The sequence below is a fragment of the Phycodurus eques genome, chromosome 14 (genome assembly GCF_024500275.1).
Source record: "Phycodurus eques isolate BA_2022a chromosome 14, UOR_Pequ_1.1, whole genome shotgun sequence".
In the NCBI taxonomy this organism is placed as follows: domain Eukaryota; kingdom Metazoa; phylum Chordata; class Actinopteri; order Syngnathiformes; family Syngnathidae; genus Phycodurus; species Phycodurus eques.
The window spans coordinates 11457475-11477959 of NC_084538.1; positions in this window are offsets into that span (position 1 = coordinate 11457475).

Below are 20485 nucleotides of genomic sequence, written 5' to 3' on the forward strand. Positions count from 1 at the left end.
CGGTGAGACTTCAAGGAGTGTATGCGGTTTAAAGTGACGAGTAGTGCGATCATCTGGGACAATGTTGGTTGTGCAAATGTTACAGATACTCCTCAATCAGTGTGCAAATGGAGCAGATGCTACTCTGGCATGAGTGGCCAGTATATGCAAATAGTGCAGCATGGCGAGACAACTACAGTGAGAGCACGAGTAATACATAATTGGCCCCACAGAAATGTGACAACGAACTCAAGTCAAAAAATTGCCAGCTTGTTGTAATGGAATTATAGGTTAGTTGATGTTGTTCGCCCACTTCAGGTCCTGAGAGATTGTAATTCCCAGGAACTTGAAGGTCTCGACGGTTGACATTCTGTATTCTGTACTACCACGTGTTCAAGAACAGTTGGAACACCAGTGTTCCAACTGAAGGTTTGACGAATGCTTTTCATTGATGTCATCTGCACATGCACCAGTGAGAGTGCTAGAAGGCATGAATGATGCAGAATCATTTATAAACACAGACAACAATGTGATGGGGACAGAAATAAATACCAGCGTCTGCTGTCTGCAAGCAGTAATGTGCTGTGATTCATTTCAAATGCCCCCCCATAAGGAGACTATTGATATTCTGTTGCAGAATACTGAATATAACTGCTGCGTACCAGACCTCTACTACCATCAATATGAGCATAATATACAGAGAATACAGGGAAATCATGTTGGTGAATGCAGTATGTTCGACAGGTGCATATATTTGTGAATGCACATGTGCGTGTATTTGAAAGATACTACTTAAGTGAGGTTAGGAGCCTGCTGTTATGGCAAAGCATGCAGAGATTTTCCTTCACATAAAAAAATAAATAAATGGAATTTTAAAATAACAAGCATAAAACGTACACTTCTACATATATATACAATTCCATTTCTGCAGTTCTACATGCTGAAGTGACCAAGGTGTACTTCCCGAGCTTGAAGTCATAACGTGCAAGCTGCAGATAGGCTGTTCGAAATTATAAGATGCATGGGAAATAGAAAGAGCACGCAGGTGCCTTTAACACTAAAATAAGTCATCTGAGATTAAGGTGGGGGAAACCCGTTCAAGCAGATGGCTTCCATAAAGCATGGTTGCTAAAGCTCTCCCAGATGTTGAAAGGTGCTTGCGGTTGTGGTGACATGCAACGCGAGGGAGGATCCGCTAATGCAGAGTGTATTAGCAGCCACTTTATGGACGAGCTCGATGCCGCGCAGGGGCGTAACGCGTGGGGCGCCACTTGTGAGCTACAACCTGGCTTTATGCTTCGATGCACCTACCCTTGAACAAGGCGAGGGAGGGTCTCCGTGAGAAGACACATCTCTCCAGTTTCCTGGAAGACATAAATCAGTTTTTCCATATCATCTAGTCATATCCAATGCATATGCAGCCTTAATCAATACATCTGTCAGCTTTGTCCTCTTATAGTGATATATCAGACTCGTAATACTCTCGCACATATGCAGTAAATCTTCAACAAAGCCTACTTTTCTTTCAATTCTGAAAAAGCGGAGAAGTTCACTCAAAACAGAGAGAGTGCAGCTCTCAGCAGGAAGTCGGAATGAATTTCACCATTCTCTACTGAGGACCTTCAGAACATCTCGGCCTGATTAATGGCTGTACACTGTCTAATGAGCAGTAATTGAATGGTATAATGCAGTTGTCCCTTAGAAACCGAGAGGAGCCGTCTTGTGCTGTCTATGGAAATGCAAGTGACATTGTCTCCACTTGATTATAGTTGACCTTGAATGTGGAGACAAGGGCCTCTGCAATGGCCAATGTGAGCTTTGGGGAATAGGAGCAGGGAAAAGGGCTTAGACACAAATGGATTTGACTCGCTTTGGAGAGGGAACAGAACGGATCAATGGGGCGCTCAATCGCGGGTCGATTTTTTATCACCAAATTCTTAAGGAAAGGAAAACGACTGATCAAGGCGTCCCCGGTGGAATTGGCATTTGTAACAATATTAATTAAGAAAAATGCTTAGCTGACTGCTTGATAAGTCAGCCAATATTGTTAAATCAAAACAAATGATTAAGTCTGCCCTGATATATTTTCTCAAATGTTGTGACATGAAAGAAAATACTCACACACACACACACAAGTGCCACAGCAGTCACCAAATCAATCAGCTTCTTAATGCACGAAAGCCTGCAGAAAGTCCAACAAAAGTCAGTCGAGTGATTATAAGAAAAGCTTTGACAAATGTGACCAGCCAGATCGTTCACATTTCCTCCCAGTGGACATCTCCACTTGGCAGAGTCCTGAATGCTGAATTGCATTATTCTTTATTTGGGCATCACCACACAGGTCAATATATCAGACAAACACGCACACACATGCGCATGCGCAGACACACGCGCGCACACGCACACACACACACACACACACACACACACACACACACACACACACACAGTAATGTGTGTTAAATGCGATGAATCATTTAAAGCTTCAGCTGAAAATGTAATAATGTAATTGGATTTGATCATCAATATCTAGCGTATGGTACAGGGCGTACAGGGGAATTTCACCAGCGCGAGGGAATGTGTTTTCAATCTCAGGTCAACGAGTCATGGTGGCACAGTTATCCCTCATTAATATTCACAGAGCTGTTTTTATGATGAGGCCGCCGACCAAGAGACGGCCTCGCTATGTTTGCCTTCAAAGAGGGAAAAAAGAGGAGAAAGTGCATGAATAACATCTGGACTTGTTGTTTGTAGAGATTCACCGGCAGTGACACTACTTCAGCTTTATACTTTGTTGGGATCGTTGCTTAAGAAGAACAGCGGAACACACAATTTGGACACAATCTGAACTAGGAGGTAGATTGAGTGTGGAATCAAATTTGCCCGGACGAAACAGTAGTATATTAATTAATCTGGTATTTCAGGTTCAAACTGTTGCTATCATAGACTAAACTTTTACATGCAGTGTTTTATGTTTTACACACTTTGACAATCTTAACTGTAATAAATGTGTAAAAAGAAGTTAACCGCAGCATAATAAATCTTGAAAAACAATAACTGCTGTCCTCACCCTTTGATGACACATGATGAACGTGCAGTAGAATGAAGTGGAAAGCAAACTCCAAACTGCAATACAAGTAAAAAATCAAATTAACCGCTGTATAATAATAGTTAAACATGGAAACTGTCTCCTCACTCTTTGATGACGGGTGCCAGATGCGTAGCAATATACTGTATAAGGAAGTGAACAGTGAAGCTTGCTGAAGGAGAGTCAACTTCATGTATGATGCTTTTTCAACATTGTGAACGATCACACAAGTGTAAAAAGAAATTTCATGCTTAAAAATTAAAAACAAAACTTGGAAGTTGAGAGCGAGGATTGCTGAAGGCAAATCGACTTCGTTTATCACACTTTTTAACATTCATCCAGGCAGCATGGTGTCCGAGTTAGTCACTATAAATTGCAGAGCGAGATTAGAGCTTCTCCTTCACGTCAAGACTAAACGTAGCTCACTTTGCAGCCTACATCTTGTTCTTCTTATTTCATTATTACTGTTTACTTCACCATATTGTACTGAGCAACCAGGACCGAGATATTTTACTTTCGTCACTAAACTGCCGTTATGCCCCTGGTAGTCATCACACTTTTGATCTTTGCCACCACTGGTAACCTTCTGTGGTGGGATTCCAAAGTATCCATTTTCTGAGCCGCTTCTCCTCACTAGGGTCGCGGGCGTGCTGGAGCCTATCCCAGCTGTCATCGGGCAGGAGGCGGGGTACACCCTGAACTGGTTGCCAGCCAATCGCAGGGGATCCCAAAGTAAAATACAAAACAAAAAAGCCAATTAAAAGGTAAAATGCCTTAGTGGAGCTGTAGTCTTGTGACATATTTTGAAAACTCACTGATATTTTCCCTGTCAGGAAGAGAGTTGGATATGAACCAGTACAGTATGTTTTTCCACAGCCAATCTGAATTCAGCAACATTCATGCAGGACTTAAAGCAATAAGTAATGAACAAAGATATTGATGAGGTCCTTAGCCAGGGTCATAACTGCCCCCCAGAAATCAATAATTATTCCGATAAGAATATCTTTATTACAAAAGCGCATACGACAGCAAAATCTTCACCGCACCAAAACATTCTCCCGCAGTGTAATTGCCACCGCTTGGAATTATAGTTTTCATTAAAATGGAATGTTCAAGGTTATTGATTGTTTAAGTTAAACTCAATATCTTTTCATTTCAAAGGCGAATTAAATTGCCGGGAATGGTAATATCGGCCAACTGTTGTGCGCATTCATTTCCACGTTAGGCTGCCGCATATTGCTGTCCCTCGAGGAATATCAGAGAGAAATAAGTGTATTTAAATGAGTGTAATTTCCACGAGGCACACATCCATGCAAAGGCATCTGGTCGGGAGGAAAGCTTGGCTGCACTTTATCACTGCAAATGTATAAAATAACCAAAACACACACTTCAATTACAGGCTACACATCTTAAGAATGGCCTTCTATGATCATAAACACACATTTTCAAGTGTTTTTAAAGCTTGATGCAGTGGTCTCACAGGACACAAGAGTGGAGCAACATTCTGTTTACTACACAATGCTGTCTTTAACAACTCTTTGAGCCCCAAAGAAAGACTTCAACTGCACAGATAACATTAAGCGTGTAATGTGCACACAAGAAAATAATAACACAAGATTTGTGTCGACCATAACTGCGAGTGTGGCTGTTTTGCTGTGACATAATCTGGGGGAAAAAAGAATCAACAAGGAAAAGTGACTACGTAATGAACTTATAAGCACTCGCCGTGCACTTTGTTAGGTACACCGTCACTAATGAGATCCAGTACAAGAGCTGACTTTACCAAGATAACAATGGAAGCAACAAAGTTGCCTGAAAATAAGTAGAATTTGGAGTTCAACAAACATCCATAAACACACACTCACATTAAAACCTACAAACAATTTTGAATCTCCAATTAACGTAGGACACATTGTCATTGTCACATTGTCACTGCCATTCAACAAACAGTTTGGGTCCTATTTTTATTTATTTATTTTTCTGTCTTGACTTAAAAAATGTGATGTGTGTCATTGTTGTTGTTTGATTTTTTATTTTATTTGATGCAGGCAACACTTCAGCTCAGAGAGCATTTCAAATTCAAGAAGAATGTTTTGCTTTTTCTTTGGCTTATTTTCTTCACCACAGATCCCAAAGAGGAAAAGTGAAATGATATGACTGTGCTGGTTTTAAAGGGAATGAAAGAAGCTGCTTCGATTGGACAGGATTGAAGTTGGCTGTGACGGCTCCCACACCAGCGCAGGCGTCCCGCTTTTAAATGGGCTGGGGGTACGCCGGTCCACGGAATTAACAAAGCCAGGTCTAGCCCGCCTCCTCGCAGAGTTACACCAAGCGAAAATAGAGCCCATAAATGCTAAGGACTCCCATGAAAATGACCAGAAAAGATTACCAGCAAACTGTTCCCTTTGCATTTTGAGTGAATAGTGTGACTTTATATTAGTTGTACTATACAATGGTTAACTTCTTTTTACAAGTGTATGAAGTGTCAAAATGTTAATTATCACATTGAGGGTGCGTTCAATAAAGGTTTTGTGAGAATAACTTGGAAATGAACCTGCATCATGAATGATTTTTTTTCCCAGTTTGGTGGTTCTATTGTGTTCATATATTAGATGCACGGAACCAACAGCTATGATGAAAGCAAGTGCCATGTTGGACTATTTTTTCTGAAACGTAATTATTTCGTTATGTCTTATTGTCAAAGTAAAGGTGTTTTAAAGATAGCTCATATACAGATCTTTTACCTGAACAATGGGCAGGTACACTTTTAACTGCAATAGCAGTGCTCATTCTGTCTTCTTTCTTTTGTTTGGCGCACTCGACATGCCCTCTGAGAAAAGTGATTAATCACAATTACCTCATCGGCTGGCAGCCTCCGCCTCATTCTTCTGCACGCTCGCTCCCCCTCCATCCCTCACTGGCCTCCCGTCTTATCCCTTTCCATTTCCCTTCTCAACTTCAACAGAGATCAATGCCGCTGTCGAGCTATTTGATTTATTTAGACTGGTCCCGAGGACAAAAAGGAAGCCACGGAAAGCCATGGCCTGGTCCTGCCCGGCCAGTGTGGACTTTTCACTTTGGGGTGGGCTCTTGACAGTAACAGGTTGCCCTTGATGCAAGTGCTTGTACAGCCACGTCAAACTGCTTTTCTGGTAAACAAACTCCTCTTCGGCTGCGCTTGATTAATAGAAAACACCATTGGACATGAATCGACTTCAGTAGCCTCAAGTCATTTAATTTCAAAGGCAACAGTCTGCGGCTGCTGGATTAATTCCTAGTGGGAGCAATGTAAAGAAAAGGCTTTGTATTTAGTTTAATGGAGGTAGCAGACTGATTAAATAACATTGAACCTCTAAAACTGAACACAATCCATCCAACACTGGTCAAAAGCGGAAAAGAAATTGTCCGTTCAAGGGTCAAACTGTTGCCATCATAAAACCTTTATCATTAAATAGTCCAGGCAATATTTTCTCACCCATTCATTTTTTGAATGCTTTGCCTTGTTACTGTCTTGTTTGACCTGGGGTCTATCTCAGCTGACATTGGGTGAGATGCGGGGTACACCCTGGACTGGTCGCTTGTATCAATCGCCAATTGCATTCTTAATGGTCACACAAGTGTAAAAATGTGTTAAATACTGGACATGTGCTGCATCACATTTGAGTTAAAATGCAGAGAGAACAACAATATCATCAATAAAAAGTTATTATAGTTATAACATTAACATATCAACCTTCATAATATGTCAGTTACTACAAATAAGTCTCTCTCTATATGATGTATGTTGTTTGTGGTTGCATCTTTGTGTACAGACGGTGAAAGAAATACCCATAACTCAACAGCCTTGTATTGGAGGATTCAAGGAAACAAATACACCAATGCAGACTATTAATAGCATATATGAATGTTCAACTGGAAAATTGCTAGTGATCAGGCCCATGAATGCCTTGTGATATGATGTTTTTATGCCTCTATGAGTATGATTCAGAACTGATTACCATTTTAATTCCCACATAAGAGCAAAATGAGAGTGTTTTGTTTTTCCCTTCCACACAATTTAACTAACAGGCCTTTCTGGATAAATATTCAACACAATGGCCTGATTGACTTAATTTATCATTTAAGCCTGCTTGACGGTGTTTGAAGTCTTGTTCTGGTTATATTATGGACGTGTCCCGTCCACCGGCCTGCTCTCGGTGGACCCCTGGGCCTGATCCCACCCCTCGATTGATTGGGTAGGGTCCTCAGTCGCCGCGGTGCGGCCACAGCAATTACAGGACAATTCTGTCAGTCTTTGTGCATGTAAAACGGTATCAATTCACTTGCATGTATCCGCAGACACACACCCCTAGGACTCTTTCACCGGGTGTGGGGTCACGCACTTACTGCGACAAATAACTCATGAATATGCAAATCGCTTGTGTATCCCCTCACTTATACTCTCGTCCTGTAGACTTTGATAATTCACAAAATTAATGCCACTATACTTCAGTAGTACAGTCGGGTTCAAGACCCTTGTCCTGCATGCCTCTTCTCTTGTCCTTGTCCTGTTTTATCTTGTCCTATCCTTCCCTCCTTCCCTCACAGGGTGTAGCACTACAGCCCCAAGCAACACTCATATTTAATGTTTCTTTGTTGTAGATAATGTAATGATTTACTTCTCTCATCCTGTTTACAATTAGTGCTTTGTCTTTTGTCTTTGTTTCTCTCTCCCTTCTAAAAACTTTGTTCTGTTCGACTGATTAAGTCTAATTCTCAATAAACCTCAATTATAACACCACAGCAGAAGCTTTAAAACTCCACTGTCACACAGTAAAACTGCTCCGGCATAAAAGGGATACAGATTTTCCATTCTGCTTGACCGAACAGCCGAAAAGGAGCAGAAGCATCCTGTGGTGGTTCCTTGAGGGAGCACGTTTGGCGGTTCCAAGCTATTTGGAAGGACGTCAGGGCAGCTCTCACTCGTTCTGCCAAAAGGAATAAGCGGTTGGCTGATCTTCATCGCTCCCCTACACCGGGATATAAGGTGGGTCAGATGGTGTGGGACCTCCATCTCCAAACTGAATCATGTAAACTCACACCACGCTTCATTGGGCCCTTTCCTGCCACCAAAATCATCAACTCCACATCGGTACATGTTCTTACCTGGTTCCTGGCTGTGCTGTCAAGGTCCTCAACTGACACCACCAACAAACAAATTTGAACATATAGTATTTCCTTCCATTTCTCTATGATTCATTATTGACATGTTTCTGATAATAGGAAAAAGACAAAACACAACTTGTTCCAACACTCTATTTAACATTCTCAACTGACCTCCATTTTTCTCGCATTTTGTTGGTCTCCCGTGACTCCTACACTATAGAATTCATCTGTTTCCAATACATCCTATGTTCACAATCTATCAATCACCAGGGACTGTGGCAAACTAATCATTTATTGATGAAACAGGGGTAGTGGAGGGGCATCTATGAATTTCTAACTGCATTTGTCTTATTTATCAAGGCGGATCAAACAATGAAACTCCACAAAGCTTTAAGGTAGCAGACAGCAGTGGGGTATTGATGAAGAGGAGGGGAGAAAAGGAGGTTTGTGACACAGTTCGCAAGGAAGAGGTGGGGGGGGGACAGAATGATGTTCAGACAGCAGGGCACACATCTGAATTAAAGCTTCCCTGAAAAGGCAATTTTCTCCTCATCCTTTCTCTTGTAGGTAGAAAAGTGAGCTGCCTTACACAGAATGAGAGGCACACTCAGACTGAATGTGTCTTTGCAACCGCATCGCTCTTTTGTTCACTGGCTGCCATTCCTGTGCAGGCTCTTGAGGCTGGGGGGGGGGGGGGGGGGGGCTGTGGGGGGGGGGGGGGGAGATGAAGTAGTGTGGTGTAGTGATCTCAAGCTTCCACCAGACTGCACTTGTGGCAGCGAGTTTTTGCAAGCTCACTAACATGGAGTCTGGGGGAAAGGCACCGTTGTCACTACTCACTTGTTTGCTCTCTTTAATGTACATGCTGTTGATATTTTTTTGAATTCCATGCACCCGTTGGTGGGCTGAGAGGAGTTGACTGGGGGGATAAAAACAAGGGAGTGAAGTTTGCCTGGGCCGTTGGACAAAAAGGATGGGTTGAAATAGAGTTCACGCTCGCACGCTCGACTGTGTCCACAAGCAGACGAGATGAAAGACGAGAAGAGCAAGTGGCACTCTCACAGCGGTACAGAGTGCTAATTCAATTTCCTAACCTTAATTCATGAGTGAAATCAAAATACGCCTTGGCAAGCCAAACAAAAATCAGCAATCTGCTCTCCATGTTTACATTTCAATGTGATAGATGTTATTTAAATCAGCAGACTAAAATGGAGATGCACTCTCTTTAGGGAGAGAGATTAGAAGGGTGCAGTAGCGTATAGCTCGGGAAGGCAACGCCTGGCAAGAAGAAGTATTTGTGACTGGGCCACCAGTGGAGTAGTGTAATCCAGTTTTTGACTGGATTTCATTACATGGTTCAAGTGATGCAATTTTTTATTTTTTTCCTCTGTATTGGAAATTTACCGGCGGCACGGTAGAACTGGTTAGCACATCTGCCTCACAGTTCTGAGGACCGGGATTCAAACCTGTCATGGCCCTGTGTTTCAAGTTGTTTTTCTTTGTGTTGCAGTGTCTGGGTGAGCGAAGGTGGGCGTGGACATCGGTGACATACCTGTCATGCATTGTAATCATCAGCCTTTTTAGAGGGAACCGTGACAGTGTGTGGGCGTCGGAATATTCACTCGTTTTTGTCGCCGTTCTGAACGCTGTCCAAATTTAGGCTCACTACGATTATACCACACGGACCGTTTGTCGTGTCTCCCTGCGTTATCTGTTTTTGATTCTCTCTTGTTGTAAGTTCCTTTTAGTTTCGCATGTTTCGCCATCACATGCTCGGCCATTCAATTAAAATTGTTCGGACCTCTGACCTGGAGTCTATTCTTTGGGATCTGCCCGTACGGCATTGCCGATCGTGACAGCACCATTGGCCACCCTAGATGGGAAAAGCCGTTAGATGGGAAAACAACATTGTAGCTACAGGTAGTAATCATCCAACCATCCCTTTTCTTTTCCACTTTTCCTCATAAGACAGGAGAACTGGAACCACTTGGGGAAAGTGCCCCTCCCCCACACTTTTTACCCAATGTGACCCTATGTGTTGTGAGGTGCCCCTTTGGTCGCCCACAATACCCTTTTCAGGCATTGATTCGTTCGATTTGTTTTCGTGATGAAAAGTGTTCGATCAGTGTTGTTTCGTTCACGAACGTTTTGTTCAAAAGAACAAATCTTTTTAGTGAACGTACTGAACTGAATCAGTTTACGAAATTATTCGTTGTTTGAGCAGCCACCATGCAGGAGGGCACGAGACTTCACTAAATGTACTGCCATGTGATTTGCGATTCGCCAGCGTTGTCACTCACTTCGGCGAATGACCACTGAGCAGCCAGCATCAGGCAGCACCACGCAGGTGGCGGAGCGACAAACTGAATGTGTGGCGGGCCTGAATGTACTACTGAATTGAATGTACTGAAGTAAACTGAATGTACTGATGAACTGGAAAAGGGAACTCAATGTACTGTTCTCCACGAGTGATTCGTTCATTGAACTTCTTCGAGAGATAGGTAGGTGAAGTTCTTTGTTTTTTTTTTTTTTTTAAATCTCCTCGCCTTTCCTAGTTTATATTACGTGACAACAATAACACATAGTCCTTCGGTGAATGTGTTGAGTGAATGTGAACCTCACTGCTGAATCATGAATTGAATGAGGAAGCACTTGAAAGATTCTGTGAAAAACAACTGAACAATTCAGTGAATGAATCTTTTTAACAAACTGATTCGAGTGAGGCGGTACGGTGGGCGACTGGTTAGAGCGTCTGCCTCACAGTTCTGAGGACCGGGGTTCAATCCCCGCCTGTGTGGAGTTTGCATGTTCTCCCCGTGCCTGCGTGGGTTTTCCACAGGCACTCCGGTTTCCCCCCACATCCCAAAAACATGCATGGTACGTTAATTGACAACTCTAAATTGCCCGTAGGTGTGAATGTGAGTGCGGGTGGTTGTTTGTTTGTATGTGCCCTGCGATTGGCTGGCAACCAGTTCAGGGTGTACCCCGCCTCCTGCCCGATGATAGCTGGGATAGGCTCCAGCATGCCCGCGACCCTAGTGAGGAGAAGATTCAGTACACTCAAAAGAACTGCCATGCCCATCACTATTGTGACGCAACCACGACTTCATAGTGCTGCCTTCATGAAATTTACATAATGCAAATATCAGTCTGAGAACGTCAAAACTACTACTACTACTCCCACTGCTACTACTGGTTCTTTATTTTTACGGGACAGGATGGGATTACAGTACAAGCAGCAGCCATCAGGAAACACAAGCAGTGGAGAAGCCGAGGTCATCCACATCTACTGTATGATATCCCGTGGGAGCACACAACAGTGTACATCAGGGGGCCCCGAGCATGAGGGAGAAAGAGTGAAACAGTGGAGATACTGGAGTGGTGGACTGAGTAGCAAGTAATCGGTTGTCCTCTCTAGCGTCACATGAGAGGAGTCAACAAAAGGACACTGTGATATGATAGCCTGGAGGCCTGGAGGTGGGGGAGGCGGCGGGGGGATGGAGGTCCAGACCATGCGGGCCCAGCAGCCTCCAGCTAGCATGCAAGCTGCGGTATCAGCAGGATCATCTCCTTGGCCCAGTCCTCCTTGGAGAGCAGACACACTGGCAGCAGCAGGAGGTGTAATTGTCCACGGGGCGCGACTAGTATTCCCCTCACCTTCGCTCCCTGTGAGGATATTTCGGAATAGTGCTGCAATGGACAGCCTTGGGGATGTTTACTCATCCATTCTAGGGTCTTTTTACAGACATGCTCTCAGGTGAAGACCATTTGAAGAATTTTACTTTCTGCTGGGGTTTCTGCTAAACACTCACCTGTACACCCCGCCCATCCCCCTTGATGGGGATCAAGCCCTGCAGCAAATAAAGAAAATCTGCGAGTAACTGACACCTACCCTAAAAATCTTTGTAATTGCCTATAGATGCTAAATGTCATGAAACTCCTCAATACACTTTAACATACAGTGCATCTTGACACCATGATTCCACCAGATGGTGCCGAATCACTGTTATTGCTTTGGCCTGAGCACAAAAACAGGGAATATAAAAGTGAGTTTTTCAGCTAATAACGAGGAATAGGTTAAAAAAAATAATAATCTGAGAGAAGGCGAATTCACGACTGCCCACCTGTGAATATGAGGGTGCAGTCATTGTACAGAGTACAGGCGCTAATCTATATACATCATAACAAGAGGAACATTGAGCCTTAACTATATTGACAGACATATGGCTTTGGCGGTACACATCCACATTCTGAAGACCTACAAATCGTGTCTTGCCTAGTTTCCTGATTGCAATCGGCATAGGTTGACTGAAAAAGGAAATTATTGTGTAAACAGCAAACATATGAGCCAGGAGTTCTTTAACTGGCCAGCACTGATCTTGACTGGCCAGCATTGCATGTGCTCCTGCAATCATTGGATGGTCTCATGTGTCAATAGGCATGTGCACAGACATTTTTGGGGGCAGGTGCTCAAGCCCCAAAAAGGGGCACCCTTCGCCAAAATTATTCATTCAATTAAGAAAGAGCAGTAGTACAGTATGTGTTTCTGTTAACAAGAATCAAGACAGTAAATAACACACCTTTACAACTCAATTGAAAAACAAATGCTTCAAGAGGAACAAAAACTTATTAATCATATAAGGTCATCTCAAAAGTGCACAGACACTCTTATAATTGAGATGTGGCTGTGTTAAGAACTGAGTAATCACATTCAATGTTAAATGGGGAGTCATACCCCTGACTAACCCCAAATAAATTTCAGATGTTCTAGTAGGCTTTTCCTGACAATTTTGTTGTCACATCTTACAACACAAACCATGGTCTGCAGTGAGCCTCTGCAGCATCAGAGATTTCATTGTTCAAAAGGTATTATAGTCGGAATAAGGGTGCAGAAAATTACTAAGTTGTTGCAAAGTATGTATGGTAGTAAAATACGGCGCATTATGAAGAACTATTTGGCAAGCCACTGCTAATTCTTACAACTTATGATGCACAATCATTCAAGTTCCGCAGTTACTCTTTTCAATCAGCGAAGAGGAGCAGTTTAGCTAATGCTGCCCACCGCTTTTCACTGTTAAGCAGTAACATATCATGAATTTATTCGCTGTTACTAATTAACCATAATGCTCAGAATGACTGGCTGGTAAGCCAATTCTCCACCAAACTGAAAGATGAGACCTTTTGTTTTTAGCTTATAACTCACAGTTAGGTTTTTGCGGTGAGTGATGCACCTGCTTTGTACCGCAGTCATTTAGATAAGCATAGTAAGATTAAAGATTAGAACTGAAGCCAAAAAGCATTATTAAACCATCCTTAATTTAGGCATTCAGGGAAACAGCTACCTCAGCATTGTAAGCCCAACAGGAACGTAGTGTACTGGATGATGTCATCATTGCACCTAGCAGTCAAGTAAAGTATTTGCTCTGCTGCAGATGTCCAATTCGGCAATTCAGAGCCAGTGCAGCTCACCCACAGTTCCCACACACCGCAGGCAAGGTTCAATTTTACACATCCTCTTTGGGCATGTTTTAAAGCTTCTTTTTATGGGGGAATTCTGAGCAGACTGCTGTTTATTTGCGAGGTCAAACTGAGATTAATGATGCAGATGACCCCGTTAAATGGACGCCTTAACAGGTGACAGATCGACACAGGGAGGGCCAGAATCTTTTTAGCTACCTCAAAGGGTGTTATTAATCGGTCACATTATGTTTACAGATATACATAAGGGATCATTGAGGGGATTCAAATGTGGCACCATCATGTCTGCCTGCAAGATGACATATGCTCCGACGCAGACTAGTGGAGACAACAACAGCTATATCATTGACTCTGTTTCCATCTAGTGGTATAACATGAAAAAGCAAGTTTTGTTTTCATTTCTATTTCCACAAAACTACTTGACCCTGATTGAAATACTTGCACTGTAAAAAAAAAAATTGCTGAATATTTTTATATTATTTAATTTTTTAAATAATCATTGCGCTATGTAAAACACTTTAAAATGATAATGTTATTATTGTATTTACTCATATGTATTAATATTTTGAAAATGTTTAAGGTAATACATATAAATATGCTGTGTAGTATATTATTAAATGTTTTAAAATTAAAAAATACAAATGTTATAATATTTAATTGAAAAAAAATTCAATTCCATAACACCTTTCGTCACTGATTGCTTAGGAGAGAACACATGACGGTGTGTTTAAGAGTGCAGAATGGGTTTTTACCATATAAAGGGTAACACACACACAAAAATGGCAATGTAGGGCATGAGATGAGGAATAATTTAAAAAATGTAATTAATAAATGTTTATCACTTGCCCATTAAGTCACTTGTTAGAAATATGCAAAAATACTATATATAATATAGTATAATGCATAATATTTGAAAAAGGAAATTCTAACACTCTAAAAATCCCTAAAACATTTTAAAATATTGTCATTCCATTTATAATAATGATATAATTGTGTTATATATTTCCGACGATATTTGCCTTTTTGTTTTTAAATATTATTTTCTAATGTAGCGTATATTAGTCAAATAAAAGTGTAATTAATTTAGGAGAAAAGAATAAGCTGAAAGCGACGCTTGCGTTACTTCCGGTTTGCTGTAATTTTAAGTTTAATTGTTAAAATCAAAGTAATTTTATCTAATAAAAGGGCACCACGTCACTTTTTATAGGTATAAAATTTACCTTTTTATCAGTCTCGTAATATGAAGGTTGCTATACTTTATGAAATTTTGAGTTTTACATGAACTCCGAGTGGAATTTTATAGTATATTTAATGACATCTACAAGGGATCTAGAGGGAAACACACAAAAGGGGTCTAACTAAAGAAAGAAAATAACACTAATAATGGTAAAAAGAAGGAAAATCGGGGTACAAAAAGGGGAATAGAACATCGTGTGTTGGACTAAAGTTGGAAACATGAGCGTTTACTGTGTCCAGTGCGGACGGGAGAGAGAGAAAAGACAAAATTGAGATTTTGTCTGAATCTAGTAATTTCCCTGAAATTATTAGGCACTAATATTGTAGTCTGGCAAAGGTTTTGCCGCGTCTACTCACGGCCGTCGGCTCAAGCTGGTAGGTGGTAGTGGTGTTAGCAAGGCGACAGATTTGGCTGCAGAAGAAAAATATGTAGAAAAATAAAACAAAAAGGAAAGAGGCGGTAGAAGAAAAAGGCATCACACCTTCTTGGGAGAACTGGACCGTCCCTCTTCCTGCCTTTTTCTTTTGTGTGGCTCGCTGGCAAATTCAGAGCGATCCCGCTTGGCTGGAAGCGTACCTGGTACCTTTGTAGTAGCTGCTCTGATCGCCTAGCGGTGGCCCACGGTTAGCCTGGGAAGCCATGTCTGTTCTATCCCGGCTTTCGCGGTTACTGAGCCATGTGCCCGAATAAAGCAAGGGCAAACTGGGGAGGGGTGGTGGGCCGGCTGGCGAGCTGCCAGCAAGACAAGAGGAGAGGAAAAAAAACACAAGCGCGAGAGAAGGTGTGAGTTAAGCGTTAAATACCCCTGAGGCGTGGCGTGGGCAAGAGGGATTGTTGACTTGGAGAAGACCACACCCATCAGCCTGACTCTTGTATGCAAATTTGATCAAATGGGTTTAAAATAATATATTAATATAAAGTAACCTCAACTTGGTACTCTATTTACTCACAGGTCAAGCACATAGAATGTTTATACTTTAATTTTGACAAATCAACTGCTTATGATTCAAATCACATTTCATGCGGCTTGGAGTCAAATCTATGACAAACAGTTCTCCAAATCTCACAGCTGCGTTTGTGAAGTTGACACAATGACACAGACATCAAGGCATACATTTGGAATAATTCTGCAGAGTTCGTGAAATATCAAAACAGACATTTTTCCTTGGTTAAACATCAAATGAGAATCCGCCCGGTCGACTTTGCAGTTCCTCTTGACGCCTGCGGGTGGCGCCTTGCAGGCACGTTTGGATATTAAGCAAATAGTTTGTTGCTGTATTACCATCCCATTGTCGATCGGTCCCTTTTGGGCTGTTGTGAGTTCAAACGAAGAAAGGACTCTTTGATGACTGTGAACCAAGATTTCGAGGGGGCCTGCTAATTACTTTAGGGTCCAAAGCGTCTCCTTGGGGGCAGTCTCACAGCAGGGCCGTTTGGAAGACTGCAGTTTGTCAAACCGTGGGGAGCCCCTGTGTCACCTCCGTTTGCAGGGAGCATGTCCGCTACATTAATTTCTTCACTGACTATCTAGCAGAAACCACATCATCGTGAGTCAAGCGGCGTCCATTCGACCAAAGTTTAAGTTACCAAATACGTTTGTTGTCACATAAAGGCCGATGCAATTTGCAGAAGTTGATTTCCATAAACGTAAATAATTTGGTGCTGATCCAAGTTAAGATTCTTCAGACTGGAGGTCTGCGCTCTTCTGATTTCTTTTCAAATCAAACATCCAGCATTCAACATTGAAGACGTGTGTCTTTCATCTAGGACTAGGTGAGGTTTACAGTGTATGAGTTTAAGCAAAATGATGAACTCATGCAAATCATCCCTTTAACCTTTTTTCCATATTCCTGTAAATATACAGTATGTTCTGTATTGCAAATATATATGAATATATAAGGCGCCAGTGGATGCATGCCTCATTTTTCTCCATGTGAAAACCTGGCATGTGCCACAGCATTGTCATCTTTCATGGTTAGAACCATCACACGTCAGGTGACACCTCTAGCTGCTGACTGTGCATGTTCTCGTCTCCACCAAGCCATGCAATCCTCATACGGATTCAAAGCATCTACTTAATCACAATATGAATGTAATTTGTTTTTTTGTTTTTGTTTTTCACTCTAAGGAGTCCTGCTCTTGGTGCAAATGATCTGTTCACGAGTCCCGCTGCACTTGATCAAGTGGGCCAACCTGCCTCTGTCGGGATTACCCATCAAAGTGGAATGTAACGGTAACTCAGTGCCTCCTACAGACAGTGATGGATGATAGCGGCGTTTCATAACCAATTGCATTCCCACAATATGTCCCGCACATGGAGAAATGTTAATTGAAATGCTAGGCGTGCAAACCAGACACGGTTGGCACGTACCACAGGAGCAGGATGTAGCAGGAACATGTTTGCACAATGTAACGAGAAGCCAATCCTGATGTGATCAAATTTACCACAACCTGGGCAGAGGGCACATTTTCTAAGCAGTATGACTTTTGGGAATTATAAGGTGCATGGATAACTTAAGTGGGGTAAGTACACACATAGCCAATACAGACTTTTAATATTGCAGAGTTTTTAAAATGTGAGTGACTCCACACTAGACGAGGGGAAAAACGTTATACAAACACTCAACACAACCAGTTTCTCCTCTGTGTCCAGCAACAGCGTGAGCTTCAACAAGCATCCTCAGCTGTTATCGTTCCATTTTACTTTACGATCACGGAGTCTGTGGCTCGCCCGAAATTTGTGTTGACTTGACCACACACATGGATCCGCCGCACACCACTGACCACCATTGAACGGGGTCTCAACATTGCAACATGAATTTTGATTTTCACTGTACAGGTCTGGGCGAGCGTTCTAATCAACATTGTGGATCGAGTAGACAATGCTGGCAGTGGGATTATGGTATAGGCGGGCGTAATTTATTGTCAAGGAATACAGGAGCATTTTATTGATGGCTTTTGAAAGTAGAGATACCATGATGAGATCCTGAGGCCCAATGTTGTGTCGTTTATTCATCAACTCACGGTGCAGCATGATAATGCACCAGCCCCGTGTTGCAAGGACCTGTACACAATTCCTGGAAGCTGAAAAAATGCCAGTCTTTGCATGGTCACAAGTCACCGGATATGTCACCCATTGAGCATGTTTAGGATACCCTGGATCGGCGTATACGACATTGTGTTCCAGTTCCTGCCGATATCAAGCAACTTCGCACAGCCATTGAAGAGGAGTGGACCAACATTCCACAGGCCACAATCAACAACTTGATCAACTCTGGGGAGGAGATGTGTTGCACATTGTGAGGCAAATAGTGGTTTCACAATATAGCTCGGAGAAGGAGACGTTCTCACTAACACAGATTAGTGTGAACAATAATTGAAAGAAAAAGTCTGAGAGCTTTGAGTTCAGCTCATGCAAAATGGGAGCAAAAAAAAAAAAGTTGCATTTACTGCGTATTTTTGTTCAGTGTTCCAGCAGACAAAATGTGTGCCTTTTAATTTGCATGTAGCTATATCCTGAGCTAGCGTTGATTTGGATTGGTTTTGATTTTGGAAATGGGCCAGAGAACAAATTTCCCTTTGATCTTGAAAAACAACACATCACATTTAACCGCAAATGTTTTACAAATGAGCAAATATATATCCTAAACCAAAAATATATCCCGCACTTTGAGAAATTGGTGACTGAAGTCAAAGAAGTGTCTTCAGAAAAGTGCTGGGGCTCTGTTCTTTGCTTTGATTGGCCAATCTGCATTTACAGGCTGTGGCTTAGTCAGTTATTATGTGTTATGTTGTTTGGTTCCTGTAAACACAACCAGTATACAAAGTCCTTTTTTTCTGTGTAGGTGTATTCATTACAATGTAAATTTGACAAAAATACTGTGAGTGAGAAACACTACTATTTTAATAAATAGCTGATTGACTAATGAATGCAATTATGTATGTGGTTGTCACTTTCATTGACTAATCTTCTTTGTCACAAAATTTATACATTGTTGCACAGTCCATATACCTTACTACAAATGTAACAGAAGATTGCACAAACAATGGTTCCTAATTTAGTTTGTGTCAAACAGGTCTTGGTCTATTAAATGCATAATTCATCTCAACATTAATTATTCATTTCTTAAGGGAGCAGTGCTATGCTTTATTAGGACTGCATTGTGCATATTCAATTTTTTTTTTTCTTAGAGGGGTCAGTAGGATACCTCAGCTGGGGTGATGACACAACTAAACAAAATACCATTTTAAAGCAGGAAATGCCACACTCCCCAAAGTGTGTGACCTCTTGTTTTTGTCAATCATTACACTGTCAAACTGTTAGTGTATTATTAATCTTCAAATTACTATTTAACTCTCATGCATTTTTTAAAAATCCATGCATAGAGTGTAGCAGCAGTTACCTGCACCCTGGTGTTCAGTGCTTAAGCTATGAAGGCATAAGTCCATTCAATGTTTCATTAGTTCAATGTAGTTAGTCTAAATGTGTTAGAGGTAGGGCTTGAATGACTATAAAGATTTTTTTGTAGTTAACTATAATGTGATGGAAGTTGAGTCAAAGTCAATTAAATGATGAGGTCATTGATATTGTTTTTTTTTTTCAGCACAGTACAGTGGCCCCAAACTGTTTTTGCACCATGGACAGGTTTCCCATAAAACAAATGAATAAAAATATAACTCACCATTAAGCTGAATGTAGTTGTTGTAACTTGTAATTTGTGGAAGCCTCGCACAAGGTGTTCTCTTCTACGAGCTGGCCCGTCTCATCTTAAAGTGGCACTAAACAAGAAATGTCATGTAAATTTGACACACCACAGAGAAGAGTAAAGTTAACAAGCCTGCCAAATCTGAATGAATAATAATAATAATAATAAAAACACTAAGTATATAAAATCAGGCTGCAAAACTTGAATAATAAGGGTCACCTCTCAGCTTTCAGACACAGTGGGCGTGTCAAAATGGATGCGGCAAAAGGAATCAAACATAGCGTATATGATGTACAATCACGTTAGGAGGCTCAACTTTAAACTTGAATGGTTATTGTGGACTATATCATAAAGAAAAGCACACAACCCAACTAACCCTCATTGTTGGTGACATAATGTCAAAGCCGAACATGGCACCTGACGACAGCGGGATGGTGGGAGGAAGCCTAGGTTGTTGGACAGTCGGCACTGCCCCATTCACTAGTATCAAGTTATCCACGAAGCCATGTTGTCTCTGCTGAAAGTTTACAAAACTAGCCGTCGTAAAATGCTTACTGCAGAGTTGCGTGGTAGTGTTGATGTTCAGCTCGCCATCCGCGTGTCTTCAAAAATTCAATCCATCGCTTTTTTATTTCCTCGTTTTTTGGGAGCTTAAAAAAACTGTAAATCATAAATTGAGGCATGAAACAAAGACGCATTTTCGGGGTGTAGCCATTTTTAGCTTGCTAACGTCATGCTGGAGTGGTAGATGGGGCTTGTTATGGAAGCTAAGCACAGCTAACACTCAACTGAGCAGCCAAACAAAACGAGGTCACTTTGTTCTTATATAGTGGGGGAGGTAACTCGCCCTAG